At 38.8% G+C, this 15,035-nt stretch overlaps 1 long non-coding RNA gene across 1 annotated transcript; it reads right to left on the bottom strand.

Annotated features, from left to right (window-relative positions):
* Positions 1-2,317: 2,317 nt before the first annotated feature.
* On the bottom strand, positions 2,318-14,731 carry LOC149318506 (uncharacterized). Its single transcript, XR_016279812.1, has 4 exons — positions 14,653-14,731; positions 11,079-11,170; positions 3,870-3,970; positions 2,318-2,493 (listed from the first exon to the last, which is right to left on the bottom strand). It is a non-coding gene; the product is annotated as an uncharacterized LOC149318506 (long non-coding RNA).
* Positions 14,732-15,035: the final 304 nt, after the last annotated feature.

Genomic DNA, 15,035 nt, shown 5'->3' with positions numbered 1-15,035 from the left:
AGTTGTCTTCCTTCTTCCTCTGTAATGTCTCCTCTCTCTCTCTTTCAGTCCTTTCCCTGGTTTGCTCATTTGATTTCTGGACATCTAACAGGAGTCATAGAATCACCACTACTAGTCAGGACTGCATAATATGTACAAACTCTTCAGTTTCTAAAAATACAAACCAAAACTAATATTGATTTCAAAGTATGAGCCACGTTTTTTCTTCCTTTTCTGACTTGGGATGCATTATCATAGTTGCATTGTCTGCTCAAATATTTCCTTATCTGTGTATTCTAAATTCCTTGTGATGATTTCCTGATGGAAGGAAACAAGATGCAGCTCTCCTAAATGCATCAAAATACTCATGGGTGGTGGCGGCAAAATGCCTTCAGATCCAATGGTCATCACTTTCTATTTCTACCTGCCTACCCCCTGTCTCACTGCTCAAGATCTGACTGAGTGATTCTGATTCCTCCTCCATCTCAATCTTGACTTTCCTCAGCTCTCAAAGCAGCCTTACCTGATTATAAGTTGCCTCATATCTAGACACAACATGGTCCTGCACTGATCAGGGGCCAATTGCAGAAGGAGTTGCCAGAGACTGCTCCAAGCCGCCAGTCTGCATCACCCTAAAGACAGTGGGGAAAACGTGAGGGACAATGATGTAGTCATCAAAAAGGAAATCAGATTGATTTAAGAAAATCTTTAATCATGTTATTAAAGGGATTAACAGGAACAATACATTCCAAAAGATAATGGCAAATAATTTTGAAATAGCAATGTAAGTATCTTACACATCTAAGCTGATCCTCCATGATAATTTTCTTAAAATTTGTATACGATTACAAGTTAGATTCTTCTACTCAAGGACCAACTTTTCTCATCTTTAGAATGAAGAGTTTGTTGAGACTTTATAAAGGCAGCATGTAAAACAAAAACAAAAACAAAACCTTCATTCACCTTCTCACCTATAGTAAGCTAATGATGAAACCATCCCAATGGCATATTTGAGCTATGTTTGTTCATTTTAGTAGTCATGTATAAAAATCCAGTAAACACTGTAGGCAGTCCACAGAAATCAAAATCCATTTTCAATACGTTGTTTTGAACTCAAAGTGTATGGCTTTATGAAAATTGTAAAGACATAGAAACAATCTATTTGGTTAACAGCTGGAGAGCATCATCTCTTTTTGAGCACATGAAATGCATGCTCACAATAGAATAAGAAAAATAAATAACAATGTCTAAGCAGGATGTTTCTCACTGGATGTTAGATGCCAGCCGAGATACTCCTTGCTAATATGCTGGTGACTGCAGAGTTTCTGTCGACAGAAAAGGGCACAAGCAGCCAACAAGTGCTTATGTGACATTAGTTTATCCATCAATAAGTACTGATTGCCTCTATTAATAAATCTGATATTCAGTATTTGATCTTCCTAGCAGATTGTACTCAGTTTGTTGCATGTTTATTGTACTTGATTGTTACAGGTAACTAATTACACTCGACAAAAACTGTCAGTCCTTTTCTCAAAGACATGGTTCTTTGTTGCTGTTTTCCGTTCTTTACTTTAAAAAAAAAAAAAAATCAAAGTTTCCAAAGCTTTACAGTGGAAAGCTTTGTGCTTCTCTCTCCCTAACCCTTTTCAGCCCTTTCTTTTCTGTCTCAGTTGGAACATATGGATTCCTAGGTAGTCAATTTTTAATTCACTGCAGTAGCTGTGTTGATGGTAGCAAATGACTCAGCCCTTTTGGTACATTCTATTTGCTAGCCTGGAATGAAGTTTTCAGTAATATCTTGGCCACTGGAAACAGATGATGAACTATGGAACTATGTGATTACTAGGAAGATAGTGCTGAGACACATAGACAAGTCTGAAATATCTTTGTAGGCTATTTTCTGTGTCAATTGTGAAAATTAAATAAAATAAAACTATGTTTCTTTCTGTCCCCTTCTTTTCCTTGGAAATAAAGACAGGATGACAGCGTGGTCATTTTAATTAGGGCCACAACTTTATTTACAATTAACCAATTCAGGAAGGTCTTTTCTAATGTGGAATCTTAGTCAGAGGATGTGGAAATTTCTAGACACTCTTTTCTGCCTAGGTGGACTCTTGAGGCTTAAATGAATGGCCGTAATGCAAGTCTACCCAAAGGTAGTGCTAGTGGAGGCTGTGGAGGAGGGGACTCACATAGTAGAAGCTGCAGACTGCCCAGATGTCCAGATGGTTGTCCCCCTCCAGTCTGTGACCTTGTCACATCACTCCACCCCAGTGGTGTTTGCTGCCCAGCCAACATGTTGTGGGGTGTGTTTTGTCCTGGGATGCCTTACCAAGATCCTGTCCATCACTGAAGCCTCCAGAACTTCCTCTTCTCTGACCCTCTGCAGTGCCTTACTTGAGTTGCATTCTGGTATTTTCTCTATGCCCTGCTCTCCAGCCCAGCACTGAATCCTATAAGCCAAGGAGCTATCATAAAATGATGTCCATTAGGTATTCACTATTTCTGTTCTTCCTACAGAGATAGAAGGAATATTCCAAAAATATTCAAAATTGGTTGAAAGATATATCCCTCAAGTGCTGAGAAACCATGATCAGAAGAATTCAGATCTGAGCAGAATCTTCACCATTCAGGGCCTGTTCTGTACAAAATTCACATGAAGGTTTTTTCCATCAGAAAATGCTGCTTTTGCAACAGAAAATGCTGATTTCTGTGCAAAACAAACAAGCAAAAGCAACCTACCGTGAATTTGTGCAGAATAGGTCTCAAATGGACATGTAAATGTTTGTGTTGATCCTTGTATTCAAGGATCAATAGATTCCACATCATTTTTCCTGCTGTGGAGAAATATGAAGATCACAGTGCAGGATTTTCCTGATATTTACATTTTGAGAAAGTCTTTCAGAGAATTATTCTGCAGAGAAATGTGGGTTTCCTACATAAAACTCATTTTTTTCACTGAAATCAGTTTTTTCCATCCACAAAACAAATTGACTCCTGCACAGAAAACTTCCTGCTAGAAGCCCACTTTCTGAGCAAAACGTTTTTTAACACAGTAAAACCATGTATATTTTTGTGTAGAATAATTCCTTGAAGACTTCACAAAGTGTAAAAAAGAAACCCTATGTCATTACTCTATTCTTCTAAAAGAGAACCTTGATTATCAGGAAACCCAATATTCTGCAGAGCTTGGAAAGGCATCATTACCCATATGGAGACGCATTACTACCCAGGTGGAGCAGTTAGTAGTTTTCAGATCAATGAGCTGGTGGATCTCATCCAGGTTTAATTCCAAATTATCCAAGATGTTGAACTATGGCTCCAAAATATACCCAACACTTTAGATAACTCCTTTAAACTTTGGACCAAAACGAGAACAGTATTCAATTTTCCTTAGAGAGGAAACCTACTCCCCCCACTAATATTCCAGACTAGATAGTACTTCACTAGATTGACCAATGTCTACTCCACCCTTTCTTGACCTGGTAGCTTCCACTACCTAGCACTTCCAATAGATTTTTGACTTTATCTCTTGCTGTCTCTAACTATTGGCTAAATGAGGGTTATCAACCAAACCATTTGGTGGATACAAGGTTGGGGAAGTGGTTGTGCTGGCTGAATGACTATAGGAACTACAGGGTTTTTTTAAAAAAAACTTTTCCAAACTCTGTCATATTCTCTCTTTTTTTCTTGGTTACACTTTACTTTTTTTTTTAATGTACTGGATCCAGTCTGTAATCATTTCTTACAGAAGAGAGGCAGAAGTAAGTGAGAATTGATGGGATTCTATTGAGTGAGTCTCTGGGCTTGATGGTGATTGTGACTATTGGACACAGCTGAGTATTTCTCCTACCATTATGACAGTAAGCTTTGATTGCTAGTAAACTTACAGTTTCAGCTTTCTTTCACTCTGTAGATTGCTAATGACATTTACTTTCTTCCATCAGGGAATCGCCAACCATCAGTTTTTCTTTAAAACAAATCAAATCCTCTTGTAAATGGAAAAGAAAGAGAAAACCTATGAGTTAAACTAGGAATAAATGAAATATTTCCTCTATGGGTTGTCAGTTTCCAGATGTCTAAGCAACAGCATGTCAGTCATTTATAGATCTACTTGGCATACTTTAAGTAACTCATCACAGTTTCTGGAAGTATCCCTAAAGGGAAACTTTATATATAAACCAAATAATTTTACACAAGATGAAATTTATGAATAAAGGTATGCTAACAAAAATCTGAGTACACTCAAGGAGCTTTTCCTGCATATTACCTCAAGGATCATATCTCTAATTATGGTTCTCAAAGAGTGTTAGAGGGAGAAACTGGTACTCAAAGATGGTTGGAGGGAAATATGGGAACACTAAGTGGGGACTAATCTAGTACTACATTATTCCTAATTCTTCTAAATTTATAAGACATTTTTATCATATGTCCATCTTGCAAGGGCCCCAGTATCATTTTGCCACACATTTTGCCATAAATGATGGTAACAGAGAGACACAGGTGCATAAGCAGAAGGAGGAACCTTTCATGCAAAGACACATACACATACATCTGTACAAACTGTACATTTTGTTCAGCAGAGAAGAAATAAGGTGATCTCCATAGTAATGGGGGTCTCAAAATGAGGTTCTTATGTTTCTATTTCTCTGAAGGTCACAGATTCATGAAATATTGGCATCTACTGTTGCCTAAAGATAAAATGAGTATCTCCCATATTGTCAAACAAATACAGAAACAGCAGAAATTGTGAAGAAGATCAATATCGACCTTGGCAGTAATGGGGCTGGGCAACTTTTTGGATGCAATTACACTGTAGAAATAGTGCAGTTGGACACCACTTTAACTGCCCATGGCACAATCCTACAAGACCTGGGATTTGTATTTTTGTGAGGCACCAGCAGTCATTGGCAGAGAAGGCTAAGGACCTTGTAAAACTGGAAATACAGTGGAACCTCGGGATACGAAATACCCGGGTTACGAATTTTTCGGGACCCGAAAAAAACCCATAGGAAATTATTGATCCGGGTTACGAAAGTTTTTTCGGGTCCCGAAAAAACTTTTGGTGCTTTTCGGCGCGATTTTACACCAAATCGCGGCTTTTCCCCATTAGCGGCTATGGGGATTCGGCTTGCGAAAGCCGTTCGGGTTACGAAAGCGGCCGCGGAACGAATTAATTTCGTAACCCGAGGCTCCACTGTACCAGGTTTCCATAGGATGGAACTATAGCACTTAAAGCAGTATAGAACTGCATTATTTCTACAGTGTAGATGCACCACCTGAGAAACTGGCTCTCAAAGATGGTTGGAGAGAAATATGAGAACACTCTGAAAAGAGGGCAAAGATCTGATGGTTTTTTTGGGAGGAAGGAGTAATAGCACATGCCTTGACTTTCAAGGTCCTAGGACCCCTGCTCTCATTTACTTCAGAGCCAGTCTTTTCAAAGTGGATCCACTAATGTCCATGGGAAATGATGTTATTTGATATCATGATATTGCTGCAGTGAGATATTATGTGGAAATTAATCAAAAGGCTAAATACTACTGCTGTTGAAATGTTGTACTCCATTACAGGAACATCAATTCCTCCCAGTCTAAGGGAGGATCTCCACAAATACCTTGACACAGTCAAATAGAAAGAAATGTGCATGGTTTGGATGGTTTGTTTTAAATCTCTCATAGTAACACCAGTTATGCTGATGGATCTTTTAAAAATTTCTGAGAATATCTGGGGATGTGGTGGTGAGGCAATTATTCATGTCATACTGAATGCAGTGCTATTATAGTATGCTGTGTTTAAAAGCTTGTGTGAATTGGCCTCTCCCACTACCAGATGTTGCTAGATGTAAAACATGTCTCTGGCATGCAGAGTTTATGGCTCTATGAGCATCAAGCTTTTACTGTAAAACCTGAATGATTGAAATCAGACCACATGTTTTTTTTGGAAATCTAGTATGGAAGAAGTTCACCCTTTTCATTGGAAAGTCTTTGAGTTACAAGGTAAATTATGGGTTTGGCTCCTCAAATGGATTTTCCAGGAAGCTAGAACAAAAGACATATGATGCTATCAGGCCCTTTGAACACAATGAACTCATGCTTCTAAGAAATCACTGAAAAATCTTGTTTACGTTTGACATGGTATAATTGAGGTTCAGTGCTGTACACGTGTCCAGCCCTCTCCCCTGCACTTTCATGGCCCTGTCTCATTCTAACCTATATTTAACTTCACTCCCTGTATTTTGTAACTCTTTTGGTTCTTAAATATTCTCTGCACTGATGCAATTGAAAGTGCTGTTATCAGGAAGCTGATTGCTCTTTCTCTCTACTCAAACATACAGAGTGGGCTGAGGAACTCTTGTCCAAAAAAAAAATTCAGAATGACTGAAACTGGGTTATTTGTTCTTGCTTTCTTTGAAAGAAACATAGGTAATTTGTCATCTTCAATGGGTAATTGCAGACCAAAAGAAAAAGTGTACCCTGCTGAGTTATTAAGGAAGCAAAGTTACATTGATTAGGAATCCTAAAAGCTTTTATATTTCTCTCTTTCATAGGAGTCTTTTGTTTTGTTGGAAACTAACTACAAATCATTATTCTGATATAGGGAAAGACAGTATACCAAAGCATTTATAATTTAACAGTCCACAACCTTTGGCCTATGGGCCACATGCACTCCTACGGGATTCTGTATTGGCCATGGTGAGGTCACATGCTCTAGTGGAGAGCTGGGAGCACATGGCTCTATACATGATGAACTTCTCACAGAAATAATGTAGTTGGACATCACTTTAATTGTCGTGGTTCAGTGCTATTTAATTCTGGGATGTGTGGCATTTTGTTGTGAAGAACAAGCACAGAAATATTACTTTCTATGAAGAAAACAATGTTTCCTGTGCAGAAAATGCTGGTTTCTGTAAAAACAAACAAACAGCAAAAGACTGTACAGTTTTTGAAGAATTTGTTACAGTGAAAAGAAATCTGTTAAAATTACTCACTTCCTGATTTTCCTTCTGCAATATCTTCCCTTAAAAAATGTTAGCTCTTTTTTCTTTCCCCTCTGAGATAAAGGTCCAGGCTCGAAGTAAGCCCTATTGGCTGGATAGGTGCTTGGAAGGCATTTTCAGGACAGATTCAATGGACATGACAGATTTACACAGACACACAAAAACACATGTGATCACACAGAGGCACTATACAACCAATCCTTAGGCAGAAAATTTGTGCAAAATCACAATTGAAGCTTCACTTGGAACAAAACTAGCAGTAAGGTGAAGTGTGTGTCCATGTTTTTAAAGATCTTGTTGATGTAAATTTATATACAGATTAATTTTGCACTTCACACTCAACTCTGAAATGCAAAGGATGGCAAGCTTCCTTTGAATAACTCCTGCCAAGAAAAATCAGAGTATACATGAAAGCAAGAACAATTTGGGTTCAACCAAAATCAAACCCAAATTAGTTCACCTTAGGTAGGCTTTTTTAAGTATCTCAATCAGCTAAACAGTTTAATCATTATATGGGAGCGATATGTTGGTGATTCATCTCCAATATTAGGTGATATATGTTTACAACAGATTATTCGAGATATTATTTTAGAATTTTACATTCTAAATAGTTTATTTTTTATTTATGTGCATTTTATGGGTAAAATATGGTAGGCTGACATTGTACTCTCCAGATATGTTGAACTACAGCTTATGCTTATGCTTGATGGGAATAGCGATACGATAGATTTGGAAAACTGGAGAGCCTTTAGACTGGGAAGCACCAGACATAGCTCACCATAACTATTGCTTCTCTTCATGTTTTTTTTCCACTAATGATAAGGTTTTTCCAACTGTGTTTTAACTGTGGTGAAAGTTGTCACCTATATTTTTATATCTTTTAACCTAAATCCTGACAGAATCTTGAGCTAGTTCTGACATGAGCTAGATCTGAATAGTTGTAGAACAAAATTCTGCATAGTAATTTATGTGAGTACATAACTGGAATAATACAAGTGGCTTGCCTAGGAAACGTCTGTTAAAAACCCATCTCTATTAAATTCAGCCCCATTAAATAATTGCATAGAAGCGTGGCTTTCCAAGAATTTGCAATTTTCTCCTTGTGGCAGAGCCAGTTACAAGTAATTCATTCATCTGCACATTCTCAGCTACATGGATTTTCAATCCTTCCAGATGATTCATACCCTCAGCACATACATATTCCTGTTACCTGTTGTGATTTACAAATTTTATTTGAGCTGGTCAACCAGGGGTTTACAATTTATATGCAGTTGTCAGTAGTAAAGAATCTAGTGAAACATCCTGTTATGATGCATGTCACTTTGACCATTACTAAAATATTCTCCTATTACAGGACCTCTTTGGGAAGCATGATAGATAAATTCAAGGTAGAATTTCTTTCTGGCTTTCATATTTTGCCTTTCCCTTAAACTTTGCACTTTGTTTCTCCATCACAAAAAAAGAAAGACCCTTTTGTCATAGTTCTCTATGTATGGAGAGCAACAAAGAAGCAAAGTTCTATGCCTGAGAATTCTAAATACCCCTCCTTAAAACTGCCAATCCCAGAATGCAACAGGAGGCAGCTAGAGGAGTCAAAGTGGAATAGTAGCACTTTAAGAGTATAGTGTGATAAACATCTATATTGCAGAACAACCAATTGGGCTATGATTATATTCTTATTAATATGTATATTGTTTTAAATGATTTTATAGAACTGATTATTAAAGTAAAATGATTTAAATTCAGTGGTTTAAATATTGATGTTTTAATATGGTAACTTACTGAACTGTTGTGTTTTTTTATTTTATTTTAAAATAGTCATTTTTAATTCATATCTTTTTAAAATTCATGTTTGAACAGCCCAGGTCCCATTAGAGAGAAAAGAAAAATATAGATTAGATGAATAAATAAAAATAATTGTTTCAACTTATGATCACAGCATACTGGATATAATGCACATATATAGGAATACATACATAGAGTGGCCAAGAATGCTGCTGACATGAAATTATTGCAGATGGCAAAAGAAAAAAGAATTTAGAAACTCTCCAAAAAGATATTTCCAAACTAAGGGAATCGACACTGAAATGGTAAACCCTGTTCACATACACTTGTGTTAAGTTATGAATACTTGGGCTACCTGATCCCGAACTTAACATTTATGCTAAAGGGGTTTGAGCTAGGAATGACTGACCAAACTAGAGGCCTATGCTGCATCTGTAATGCAAAATTAATGCAGTTTTGCTGCTATGTCTCAATGCTATGGAACTGTGAAATTTGTGGTTTTGTGAAATATTTAGCTTTCTCTGTCAGAGAGCCCTGGTGCCACAACAAGCTACAAATCCTAGGATCCCATAGGATGGAGCCATGACAGGAGAGATCCCAGCAGACTGGAGGAGGGCAAACGTTGTCCCCATCTTCAAAAAGGGGGAAAAAGAGGATACCAACAATTATCGTCCAGTTAGTCTGACATCAGTTCTAGGAAAGATTCTGGAGCAGATCATTAAACAGAGAGTTTGTGAACATCTAGAAGGCAATGCCATAATCACAAAAAGTCAACATGGGTTTCAGAGAAACAAGTCATGCCAGACAAATCTAATCTCTTTCTTTGACAAAATTACCAGCTTGGTAGATGAAGGGAATGCTGTGGATATAGTATATCTTGATTTCAGTAAGGCCTTTGACAAGGTTTCCCATGACATTCTTGCAAACAAGCTTGTAAAATGTGGGCTAGACAAAGGAACTGTTAAATGGATCTGTAATTGGTTGACCGCCCGAACCCAAAGGGTGCTCAACAATGGCTCCTTTTCATCCTGGAGAGAAGTGACCAGTGGGGTCCCACAGGGCTCTGTCCTGGGCCCAGTGCTATTCAACATCTTTATCAATGACCTGGATGACAGAATTGGGAGCATTCTTATCAAATTTGCAGATGACACCAAATTAGGGGGAATAGCTAATACCCCAGAGGACAGGATCAAGATTCAAAATGACCTGAATAGACTAGAAAGCTGGGCCAAAGCTAACAAAATGAAATTCAACACAGAGAAATGTAAGGTATTGCACTTAGGGCGGAAAAATAAAATGCACAGATATAGGATGGGTGACACCTGGCTGAATGAAACTACGTGTAAAGGGATCTAGGAGTCCAAGTAGACCACAAGTTGAACATGAGTGAACAGTGTGATGCGGCAGCTAAAAAGGCCAATGCTATTTTAGGCTGCATCAATAGAAGTATAGTGTCTAGATCAAGAGAAGTAATAGTGCCACTGTATTCTGCTTTGGTCAGGCCCCACCTAGAATATTGTGTCCAGTTCTGGGCGCCACAGTTCAAAAAGGACATTGAGAAACTGGAGTGTGTCCAAAGGAGGGCGACAAAAATGGTGAAGGGTCTGGAGACCATGCCCTATGAGCAACGACTTAGGGAGCTGGGGATGTTTAGCCTGGAGAAAAGAAGGTTAAGAGGTGACATGATAGCCATGTTTAAATATTTGAAAGGATGTCATATTGAGGAGGGAGCAAGCTTGTTTTCTGCTGCTCCAGAGAACAGGACCCGGAACAATGGATGCAAGCTACAGGAAAAGAGATTCCACCTGAACATTAGGAGGAACTTCCTGACAGTAAGGGCTGTTAGGCAGTGGAATGCACTTCCTCGGAAGGTGATAGAGTCTCCTTCCTTGGAGGTCTTTAAACAGAGGCTGGATGGCCATCTGTCAGGGATGCTTTGATTTGGATTTCCTGCATGGCAGGGGGTTGGACTGGATGGCCCTAGTGGTCTCTTCCAACTCTACGATTCTATGATTCTATGATTCTATGATAGTTAAAGTGGTGTGAGACTACATTAATTCTACAGTATGGCAGCAGCTGTAGTGGCTGTGGTAGATAGCTCAATAATAATAATAATAATAATAATAATAAATCAATCTGGAGTTGCCAAGTGAAAGAAGGGACAAGTTCCTGTCCCTTAAACAGTTTTATAGAGGAGTGAATTTCAACCCTGTCCTTTGCAACCCTATCTCAATTTCCATACAGTTGTTGTGGGGAAGGTAAAATCCATGTAGGGCATAATAAGAAAAAGAACTAAAATAAAATATATAATAACCTTTTTGGATAGTGGGTACCACTGGAATTTTGGAGATAAAGGTATGGGCATTCTTCCAAAATGAAGGAAATTGTGTCATTTAGCATCCATTTCTAGAAAAGAAAAGAAAAATAACCATCCAGAGGTTAAAAGAAAACTATTCAAATAACAAATGAGAAGTGTTACACCAAACCACAGTAGCCAGAATGATAAAGCTCAGAGACTAGTAATTTTGTCCAGAAAAGAAGAAACCAAAATTAAGAGTCCAATTGTCTCAAATGCCAAATGATATATTTTCCTCATAATGTTTAACAAAAATACATTTCACAAAAGGCACTCTGGTGATGGCCAGAAGAACACAGGACAAAAGTCCATCAGCAGAATGGACTTCCAAACAGAAAATACATATCAGAGAACATACATAAAAATACCTATTACCATCAGTATGTGAGCGTGTGTGTGTTTTTTTATCTGCAAAACCCCGGAAGGTATGTTTTCTTAAATGTCAACTCAACCCGTGAATATTGAAGCTGAGTACAGGTTTGAATCTGCTTTGCCTGGCTGGCTCTGCAACATTCAGAATGTTTTGAACAACCCCAAAGCACCACTTGCATGCAAAGAACTATACAAAATCAATAAATGAAAATGCTTTGGTGCATTTTCCCACTTTGGCATGGGGTGAGACATGGGGGGGGGGGGGGAAATCAGAAGAGACAGTTGCTTGATTTCAAATATAATAGTGTTTGCACAAGCAGCCCACAATTGATGCATGATCTAGAATTCATTTTGGCACAGGGCTGTCAGTGGACACTAAACATTCCATTTCCACAGAAGCATTATTTTCCTTTGAAAAAAATCTCTCCCCTTCATTGAGAGATATGAGATACACCCTGAAAACAGGTAGTTCTATATAGACATTGAACAAGTTACTTTCTTGAACAAGTCCCAGAAACCACCAGCTATCATGGCCATTGTATGGCAGAATTACTATTCAATTGCCCATGGAATTCTGAGAACTGTAGTCCCAAGAAATCAAATTACAAAGCTCTGAGTCTCTGTATCTATCAAGGTGTTGATTGATTGCAGTGAGGCTGCTCCTTTAAGTAAGTATGCAGGACAAATCATTGATGTCAGTAAATGACTCATTCATTTTTCCAGGGTTATTGTCCTTGTTTCATTTTTGCACGTCAATTATGATTTTGGTACATTACCTACTCCAGACTTAGGTTACACTGATGAATCGTACAATCAGGTCTATTTTATGAAGTAGTTTTTTGCAGTGGTGATGCCATGCTGACACACTGAGACCCTACAGTTCTCCAATAAGGAATATCTACCAATGAGTCATTTATTTCTCAGGAGCTTGCTGATCCACAGAAGCACTCTAGTATTGAAATTGTTCTTTTCTTTGCATACTAAACAAGTTGCCTGGTGTTTTCTCTTTGAATTATATAATGAGGATGAAGGAAGAATGGCACACTTGCAGGAAATCTTCTCAGTACACAAAAAGGCATACACCACCAGGTATGGAACGGAAGGCCAGAATTATCTTAAGCCAGTGATGGGCAACTCTCAAATCAGATTACTGCTTGGCAGTGGGTTGGTCTGAAGGGTTGGGAATCATGCACACCTCCAGATGTTTATTTTAATAGCATTCGTCACCATTGCCTAAGCTGATTGGAATTTCTGGGAACTGCAATTCAACAGAATCTGGAGGGCCACATGTTTCCCATGTTGCTATTTCTAACATAGAGATCCAGAATGTTGACTTGCCATCTCCAGCTCAGGAAGCTAGAATTTCTGGATAGTTACATACTCTTTCCTGATCATTGTAAAGCTTCTTTTAGAATGAGGTGATCTTCTAATGAAAACTGAGAGTAGCTTTAAACATCAAGATGTCAAATATCAAGATGCAGAAACAAAAGAAATCATTTGTTTTTTTAAAACAAGAAAAAAAGCCAAAATGAAAGGATGGGATTTAAACTGAGATGTAGCCAACATATGTGTACACATGACAACATAGAGAGTTGAGTCCAGTTAGTTTCCTTCCACAGTCATCCAGGCAGAGGCTTTCATTATTATAATAGGAGGGTTGGTGGTTTTCAGTTTCTCCTTTCTTACTGTCCCTTCTCTGCTTTGAGAACTGGGAGGCTCCAGGAGGCTGTGGGGGGTGGGGGGTCATTAAAAAATTGCTTGTGTATCATACTGTTGGATGAATTTTCTGCTGGATTTTCCATCAATTGAGATGAATGAGATAAATACAATCCATTTAAAAAAATCAAATCTGGATCTGAATTTAGTTAGGCTATTGCACCAGTGCAATTTCTGTTTGTGCTAGCAGTTGTTCTTTCTCTAAGCTTGAATATGGCACTTTCTACTAATTTTATAGACAAGCGGTTCCTCGGAAGTACAATGGCCAGTGTCCTTTCCAGTTAACACTTGGATGCACTTCTGTCCCGTTTGCATGGCTATCTTCATCCTCACTGCATTCTGGGGCACTTGTGATGTGAATGTTATTTTCCCCCAGACTTAGTAACTTGTTCCAGCAGAATCAGACCATAAATATCAGGCCAGCAGAATACGATACAGTGGACCCTTCCAATCTATAGATGTGAAGAAAGGTAGATGGTCACATCACATATTATTAAATGGGTGGTGATGTGCATGCACCTGCATCTGTGTGCATACTGTGCCATTTATTAATATGGGGCATGGTGATCCAGAGGCAGTCAAATCCAGAGATTGTAGTGGACCCACTTTATTTCAAGTTGGCTGAAGAGTGGGGTATAAGTAAATAAATATTATTATATTATTATTATTATGTACATCTGTCTATCTGTCTATCACCTGTATTTGGAATACCCAACAGTTTTGGACTTTATCACACAAGGTTTTTAAGCCACGATTCCAATGGGAAGAAATTGGCATCAGTGATGCTGATCACATGATGCCACTTCCCTCCTGTAGCTGCCCCTACCCTGATCTGTGTCTTTTCATACACAAAGGAAACCTGTGAATGAAATGCCAATCATGGGTGCAGAAATCCATTCCTACAGCAGTAGGCGATAGGCAGTGACATGGTCTCATGGCCCCTCCTAGCCTCTTTCCCTCCTCTCCCTCCCTTTTTAACCCCACCACAACTTTTTTGCACTATTTCAGAGCTCTGGGGCACTGAAGGAAGTTTGAGAAATTGTTTTAAAAGTGGGTTGGGGCTACAGAGCTCCAAACTAGCATGAAGAAAGTTGCGGGGACAAATTTAAAATGCCAAAAGGCATTCCATGCAACACATAAGAGAGTGGGAGGGAGGGGTTAAGGGAGTGGAAAAGAAAGGAATATGATGCCAGCAGCAGCCCCAGTTGCAATAAAGGAAGAAGTGTGGTGGTGGTTTCTACTCTGCTAGTACAGTTGTTCACACAATGTTATGAAGTTTAAAGAGGGGTCATTCACATGCACTTGTGCAGGTTTTCCTGACCTGAATGCCAGGGGAGGGGGTCAGTGCAAATTCCCCTTAACCCAGTTCTTTTGGAACTGGGGATTTCAGTGTGTCTTTTCAAAAGAACTAGTCTTTTTTAATGAGCCGCAAATGGGAACTTACTGACTATCCAATTCGGAGCACAGGAAGGGAGGGGTCAATTTGCAGGGGGCAGATCACACCCACTTCTTTGCTCTCTCCCTGCCAACCAAAGCCAAAACATTATTAGATGGTGTACTTTAAAAAATTTTTTTGACAGCTTATACTGTCAAGACCATGTTGCACACTGGTCTTTTAACAATGACAAGGATGTGGCCACTAGGTGGAACTGGAGCAGAGGTTACTACAGTTCAAGTGTCAGGTGCATGAGTCAGCATTTGGAGAGCTGTGCATCATGGGAAGTCTGATGCAACATGCACAGAAGGTGAAGTCAGACAGGAGTGCATCATGGGTGATATTCTGATGCAACAGGTACTGGGTATGACACCAGCCAGGTTTCATTGGTG

The sequence above is a fragment of the Sceloporus occidentalis genome, unplaced genomic scaffold (assembly GCF_023333645.1).
Source record: "Sceloporus occidentalis isolate IW3139 unplaced genomic scaffold, rSceOcc1.0.p SCAF_2, whole genome shotgun sequence".
NCBI lineage: Eukaryota > Metazoa > Chordata > Lepidosauria > Squamata > Phrynosomatidae > Sceloporus > Sceloporus occidentalis.
Note: the sequence above shows the minus strand (reverse complement) of the source record. Positions and strands in the feature narration are given on the sequence as shown.